This window comes from Microtus ochrogaster, unplaced genomic scaffold (assembly GCF_000317375.1).
Source record: "Microtus ochrogaster isolate Prairie Vole_2 unplaced genomic scaffold, MicOch1.0 UNK4, whole genome shotgun sequence".
In the NCBI taxonomy this organism is placed as follows: Eukaryota; Metazoa; Chordata; class Mammalia; order Rodentia; family Cricetidae; genus Microtus; species Microtus ochrogaster.
The window spans coordinates 4,750,303-4,757,613 of record NW_004949102.1 but is presented as its reverse complement, the minus strand read 5'-3'; positions in this window follow the sequence as shown (position 1 = coordinate 4,757,613).

Genomic DNA, 7,311 nt, shown 5'->3' with positions numbered 1-7,311 from the left:
ACTGAGACAATGGGGATGATCTTTCGGGAATTCACCAAGACCAGCTAGCCTGGGTCTGAAAAAGCATGGGATAAAACCGGATTTACATAGCGGACAATGAGGACTACTGAGAACTCAAGAACAATGGCAGTGGGTTTTTGATCCTACTGCACATATTGGCTTTGGGGGAACCTAGGCAGTTTGGATGCTCAACTTACTAAACCTGGATGGAGGTGGGTGGTCCTTGGACTTCCCACAGGTCAGAGAACCCTGATTGCTCTTTGAGCTGAGGAGGGAGAGGGACTTGATCGGAGGAGGGGGAGGGAAGTGGGAGGCGGTGGCGGGGAGGAGGCAGAAATCCTTAATGAATATATAAATTAAAAAAAAGAAATACCAGAAAGCTAAAAAAAAAATTCATTTCTATTCATTGAAAAAAAAAAAAAAGAAAAGCAATTCCCATTCGGTTGCGTTTACTTTTCCATTGGTGCAAAACAATTAGGAGAAATGAAGGAAATTTTAGTACCGAGGCTGTATTGGTTACTAATACTGAATTGTGTCAGGCTTAGGAACACCGTCGTTCATGTAGTGGCAGTAAAAGTACTTTATACCCCATCTATGGACAAGGCTAGTGTATCAGTTTATGGACCTTGCGTTCCCCAGAGTGCCTGCTAAATCTGTGGGCTGTTCTCAAGTGCTCTGGTTTGCATTTGGATCCCCGAGGGAGCTGGAAAATCACATGAATGAACACACAGGCAAAGAGGTACCTGGTTAATTACGCATCACAGGAACTAGAGATGCTTGATTGCCTTTTCTCTGCTTCTCTCGCGAAGTTTTCACAGAATTCTATTAGCTAAACACCATATGATGTAAAAAGGTCTTGTATATCATATGCAACCTGATTCAAATGCCCTACTAATATCCTTTCGGTCTTGCAAAGAAGTTTAAATGGCCAAAGTGGACAGAGGACAACCTGATTGTTGTTGCTGTAGTGATTCAATCGTTGAGAGTCATGGCTACAAAGAGTTCTGCGTGGGGCTTACTGGGTTGGTTCTTAGTTTTATTCCCGGTAAATAAGCAGGCTTCAATTTTTGTGCCATAAAAGTGCTTCCCACTATGTCCCCATGCATGGATCCTTTACTAAATGGTCTGCTGGCTGGAGCCAGAGAAAACTCCAAGTTCTATGACTCAATGCTTCAGTGGCTTTCTATGGCTAAAGTGGAGATAATCGTTACCGCAGCCAACTACCACAGAGAAGGCAAAAACTAAAAATGTAAAATGGAAACCAGTCTCACTTTCATAATGTGGATAAGGAGAAATCTTAGCACCTAACACAGCTTCCCAGGAGCATATGTAGGACGAGAAACAGTGGTTCCCTGACCTCTAAAATGTACCTCACAGTTTTCAACATCTCATCTCAACCCGTGGAGCTGCAGGACTCAGTAGCTGTAGGTCCTCAGTGTGATGGTGTAGCTGTAACGTCCGAGTTCTTCTGGCCATCATCTCAGAAAACGCCGTCCACAAAGTTGACATATGGAGCCAGTACCTGGAGCAGTTGCAAAGCCAGCTGCCAATAGAAAATGCTATGTCTAAATGAAGAATAATGCCCAGACACGTGCTTTTTTAGCGTAGAGATGCGGGTGTCTGTTCTACCCTTTATTTGCAGGAAGTGAGTGTGCTAGCTGAACTAAAGCTGTCTATAGTTTTTTTTCGATGACAGCTGTGCGATACTTAAAAACATATGCTGCTTCCCATTTTGTCTGCTTGACACCACCAGACTGAAGATTCAGAAATGAGTTTCAAAGAATCTCTGTGGCATTGCATATTCTAAACCTTTCTCATAAAAGACACAGTCTTCCTGAGAAACTGAAACACTGCTTTCCAAAGTGGTTGCACAAGTTTGCATTCCCACCAGCAATGGATGAGGGAACCCCTTCTTCCACAGCCTCTCCAGCAGAGGCTATCATTGGTGTTTTTGTTTTTGGCCATTTTGCCGGTTTTAGGTTGTTTTTTCAAGTTTTTTTTGTTTTGCTTTTCCTTGTTTGTAAGGAGGTTGAGCATGACCTTAAGTGTCTTTTGGCCATTTGAACTTCTTCTGTTGAGAATTCTCTGTTCAGTTCAGTGCCCCATTTTTTAATTGGGTTAATTAGTATTTTAAAGTCTAGTTTCTTGAGTTCTTTATATATTTTGGAGATCAGATCTTTGTCTGTTGCGGGGTTGGTGAAGATCTTCTCCCAGTCAGTAGGTTGCCTTTTTGTCTTGGTGACAGTGTCCTTTGCTTTACAGAAGCTTCTCAGTTTCAGTAGGTCCCATTTATTCAATGTTGCCCTTAATGTCTGTGCTGCTAGGGATATACTTAGGAAGCGATCTCCTGTGCCCATCTGTTGTAGGGTACCTCCCAATTTCTCTTCTATCAGGTTCCGTGTGCTCGGACTGATATTGAGGTCTTTGATCCATTTGGACTTGAGTTTTGTGCATGGTGATAGATATGGGTCAATTTTCATTCTTCTACAGGTTGACATCCAGTTGTGCCAGCACCATTTGTTGAAGATGCTTTCTTTCTTCCATTGTATACTTTTAGCTCCTTTATCAAAAATGAGGCCCCGGACCCAGCAATACCACTCTTGGGAATATACCCAAGAGATGCCCGATCATATGACAAAAGCATTTGTTCAACTATGTTCATAGCAGCATTATTTGTAATAGCCAGAACCTGGAAACAACCTAGATGTCCTTCAATGGAAGAATGGATGAAGAAAGTGTGGAATATATACACATTAGAGTATTACTCAGCGGTAAAAAACAATGACTTCTCAAATTTTGCATGCAAATGGATGGAAATAGAAAATACTATCCTGAGTGAGGTAACCCAGACCCAAAAAGATGAACATGGGATGTACTCACTCATAATTGGTTTCTAGCCACAAATAAAGAACCTTCATCTGGCGATGGATGGAGCTAGAGACAGAGACCCACACTGGAACATAGGACTGAGCTCCCAAAGTACCAATGAGGAGCAGAAGGAGGGAGAGGATGAGCAAGGAAGTCTGGACCAAGAGGGGTGCACCCACCCACGGAGACAGTGGGGCTGATCTATTGGGAGCTCACCAAGGCCAGCTGGACTGTGACTGAAAAAGCATGGGATAAACCCGGACTCTCTGAATATGGCGGACAATGAGGGCTGCTGAGAAGCCAAGGACAATGGCACTGGGTTTTGATCCTACTTCTTGTTCTGGCTTTGTGGGGGCCTAGCCAGTTTGGATGTTCACCTTCCTGGATCAGGATGGAGGGGGGAGGACTTTGGACTTTCCACAGGGCAGGGAACCCTGACTGCTCTTCAGACTCGAGAGGGAGGGGAGAGGAGTGGGGGGAGGGTGGGCGGAGTGGGAGGCTGGGAGGAGGTGGAAATTTTTTTTTCTCAATAAAAAAAAAGAAATTAAAAATAAAAGACACAGTCTTCTGTTATGCCACTTGGTGACATGTCTCTCATGGGAATTCCTATCTAAAGAACAGTCTGTCTAGTGGGAAACCAGAGTTTCAGTGGATATGGAGGACTCTGTTCTACAACAGAGGCCATTGCTACTGGCCTACACAAACAGCATACGTCTGGACACTGTTGGCTTGGCAGAACATAGCTTATTTTCTTCTGTCTCATTATATAAGCACAGCGGTACTTTCCACGATACATCCTAAGAATTGGGGGCACACTTTGTCTGAATTCTGGATTGCTAGTCTGTGTGTGATCCAGAGCAGAGCCAATTATGTATTTCGTCTGTTTTGCGTTCTCATCTTTCCCATGGGTACATCTCAAGGCCAGTAGAAAGATACACATTTTTCCCTGCTGTGTCCAGCATGGCTTCCAGGATGGATCTGACCAGGACAGCAAAGGAATGAATAAACAGACAGACATACAGACACATGTGCAGGAATGCTAGTAATTGTGTGGACTGGGCTTTTGGATGCAGAAACTACAGAATTCCAAAGGCTCAGCGGTTTTTTTTTTTAAATAGAGAGTTGAACAGAAAACTGGGATTATTGCATATAAATAAAGAAGGAGGCAGGCTTAGCCAATCTTGGTAGGAGCAGACACTGGAGGACAGCAGTCTTCAGGCCACCAATATCTATGAGGGGTGGGAGACAAAACTGGGGTGAACATTTCCTGCATACACTATCAACATCCACACACAAACCAGAAGGGAAGGCCTTGCTTGCCTTTTCTCTCTAGGACTGAGGCTGTGCCTGTGTCAAAAATACACATTCATCAGGACCTCTCATGCTTCAGGCTTCCTCTGCTCCCCACATTCCCCTACTTTGAATCAGAGTAGGAAAACCACATCATTATCATCATTCACAAGTGTTATGTTTTGGATACATGTTCTGTGGAACATCCCTGACATCAGGGCTCTGGGGAGACAAAGGCATCTCTGGTAGGTCCAGGACATCCTTTCTGAAGCCTGCATCCCTGAGTTTAAGAGGAGGTTACTAATTGATTAATTGTGATGATACCAATACATCATGGAATAGAATGGATGAGGAACAAGGGATCAAGTATCTGAGGTATCACAGTGGGCAGCATTGAATGGGACATGTGAGCAATGGTACAATTGGATGCAGAGATTAGAAGGAGGATTGAGGACAGACTAAGGGCAGCCCAATTTTTTTTTTAAAAAAAACACATTAAACATTAAAAAAATGTGAGCAGTGAGAAATGAAAAGACAGGAAAGGAATAGCAAATAGAGACAAATTTAAAGGTAAAATAAGAGCAAGGCTTTCCTGGACCAAGCACAACAATATGCTATGAAGCATGGAGCACAATCAATCCAGGCCCCTGCTCTTGCATGAAGAATGGTGGAAAAAATGGATGTTGTATCCACTGTTTCTGTGGAGCTGACTGTTAACCACAAATGGGACTTTAACGTTCTAGATTCTCCTGGGTAGGTGAGCAGTAACCTCTTACAGAGTCTTACATGCTGCTTCTAAAACAAGGTGGCCAGAAACAATCACTTTTACCCATTAAATGCTTTAAATTTAACATCCAACGAAGCATCAGGACTGTGTACAATGGCTGCCTAATCACACTAATCATTCTGTGTTTTTGAGGTTTTCCATAGCATCCTTTTGGAGCTACCTGAGACTCAGGGATAAAGGTGTAAACAACATTGAAAAGGCTGATGAGATGGCTCAGTGGACAAAGGTCCTTCTTTCCAGTACTGACTGAGTTCAATTCCTGGCACCCACAGAGCGAAAGGAGAGAACAGGCTCCCTGTCTTCCAGCCTCCACATGTATACTATGACACATGTGTACACCCCCAAGCACAAATGAATAAATACAAATTTAAGAAAATAAAATATATGGATATAAAACCAAAAAAAAAAACCCACTGGTAAACGGATTCAAAAATGGCAGATGAAGGGCTGCTAATCAATATCATATGTTAATGTGCATGTGATGGTTGAAATAAAAATGACTCCCAAAGGGAGTGGCACTATTAAGAAGTGTGGCCTTTTTGGACTAGGTGTGGTCTTGTTGGAAGAAGTGTGTCACTGTGGAGGCAGGCTTTGAGATCTGTATGATCAAGCCATGCCCAGAAAGACAGACCACTTCTTGTTTACCTGCAAGTCAAGATGTAGAACTCTCAGCCCCTTCTCCAGCACCATGTCTGCCTGTATGCCGCCATGTTTCCCACCATGGTGATAATGGACTAAATCTCTGAAACTGTAAGCCACCCAATTGAAAGTTTTTCTTTATAAGAGTTGCTATGGTCATGACGTCACTTCACGGCAATAGAAACCCTAACTAAGACAGTCACCAAAAGATAGACCACATGATTAATTTTGGCAGGACATGGAATCCCTTCATTTCAGATCTTTCAGGATTCTTGGAAAGTCAATTTGATCCATACTCAACCCTTTATCTTTCTCTCTCATCCTATGATTCCTTAGAATAGTTTGTATTTTACTCAGTAGTGGGTCAGACTCTGGAGTTAGATTAAGATAGAAGCTTTTTCTCCCCTTGATTAAGCCTGTTTTTTTTTTCATTCTCTCTCATTTTTTTAAAAAGAAATTTATGACATTCATGTAGGTGGTACATGAACAATACTATTGTTACTTATTGTTTTAGTCAGTGTTCTATTGTAGTGAAGAGACAATGTGACCATGGCAACTCTTACAAAAGAAAGCATTTAACTGGGGACTTGCTTTCGATTTCAGAGGTTTAGTCTATTATCATCATTACTGTTCCATCTACATAGCTAAGAGTTTTATGTCAAGATCTGAAGGCAGCAGAAAGAACCACGGGGCTTGGCTTGGTCTTTTGAAACCACAAATCCCACCCCTAGTAACATTCTTCTTCCAAAAAGGCCACACTTACTTCAACAAGACCACACCTAATCCTTTCTCAAGTAGTGCTACTCCCTGATAATTAAGTTCTCAAATATATATGCTTATGGGAGTCATTCTTATTCATGGATGGAGACCTTTGGGGGTGGTCTTGATCCATCAAACCACATCAGTCTGGAAGGAATCCACAGGTTGTCATCCTCTGTGGAAACAAAAGCAGAACCTCTTTTCTAAAGCAACATATCCTTAGATTGAAGTCAAGATACCTTTAAAATATATAGGTCATTTAGCTTAGCAGCCCCCAGAATCAAATATCTCTCTATAGACAAAAATGCAAAGAAAACACAATAATATACATAATCCAGACCCTCTGTGTATATTCCATCTTTACGTGGTTTATTTTTCTTTACTCCTTTAATCTATGACTGCATTACTTTGTTTCTTTAAAAACATTTAAAGTTATTTTTCTATATCTTCTCCCTTTCAAGCCTATGTACAGTTTTTAAATACACTATGACCTGTTTAGAGGTTTATTTCTGTCTGAACCTGTCTTTATTGCATATCTGTAATTATTTTCTGATGAGGAGTACTTTAAAATGGTAAGCATTATGGTTGTGTCAGCCCTGGATGCTGGCTGGCTTCACCTCTCTTAGACTTTCAATATGGCAGAAGTACCTTACCACCAGCTCTGGGACCACTGGGTGGGAACCACATTTACCACCTCAACTCTGGGTAGCGCCGTGCAGCATATAAACCCTTTTTATCTATGTAAAAGCTAAATTTGCCTTGCAGTGCACTGCATGGGCTAGAAATACCTCTGTGCATGGCTGCTGACTCCACCATGCTCTCCTGCCTGTGCACTCCTAGCAGACTTGATCCCGCCACCTGCTGTGGTGGGGGCACTGAGCCATGGTCATGGTCTCAGCTACTTTCCTCCTGACCATGAGAGGCCACACAAACACCCAGATCTAAAGTGTATGGTGAGCATGAACCCC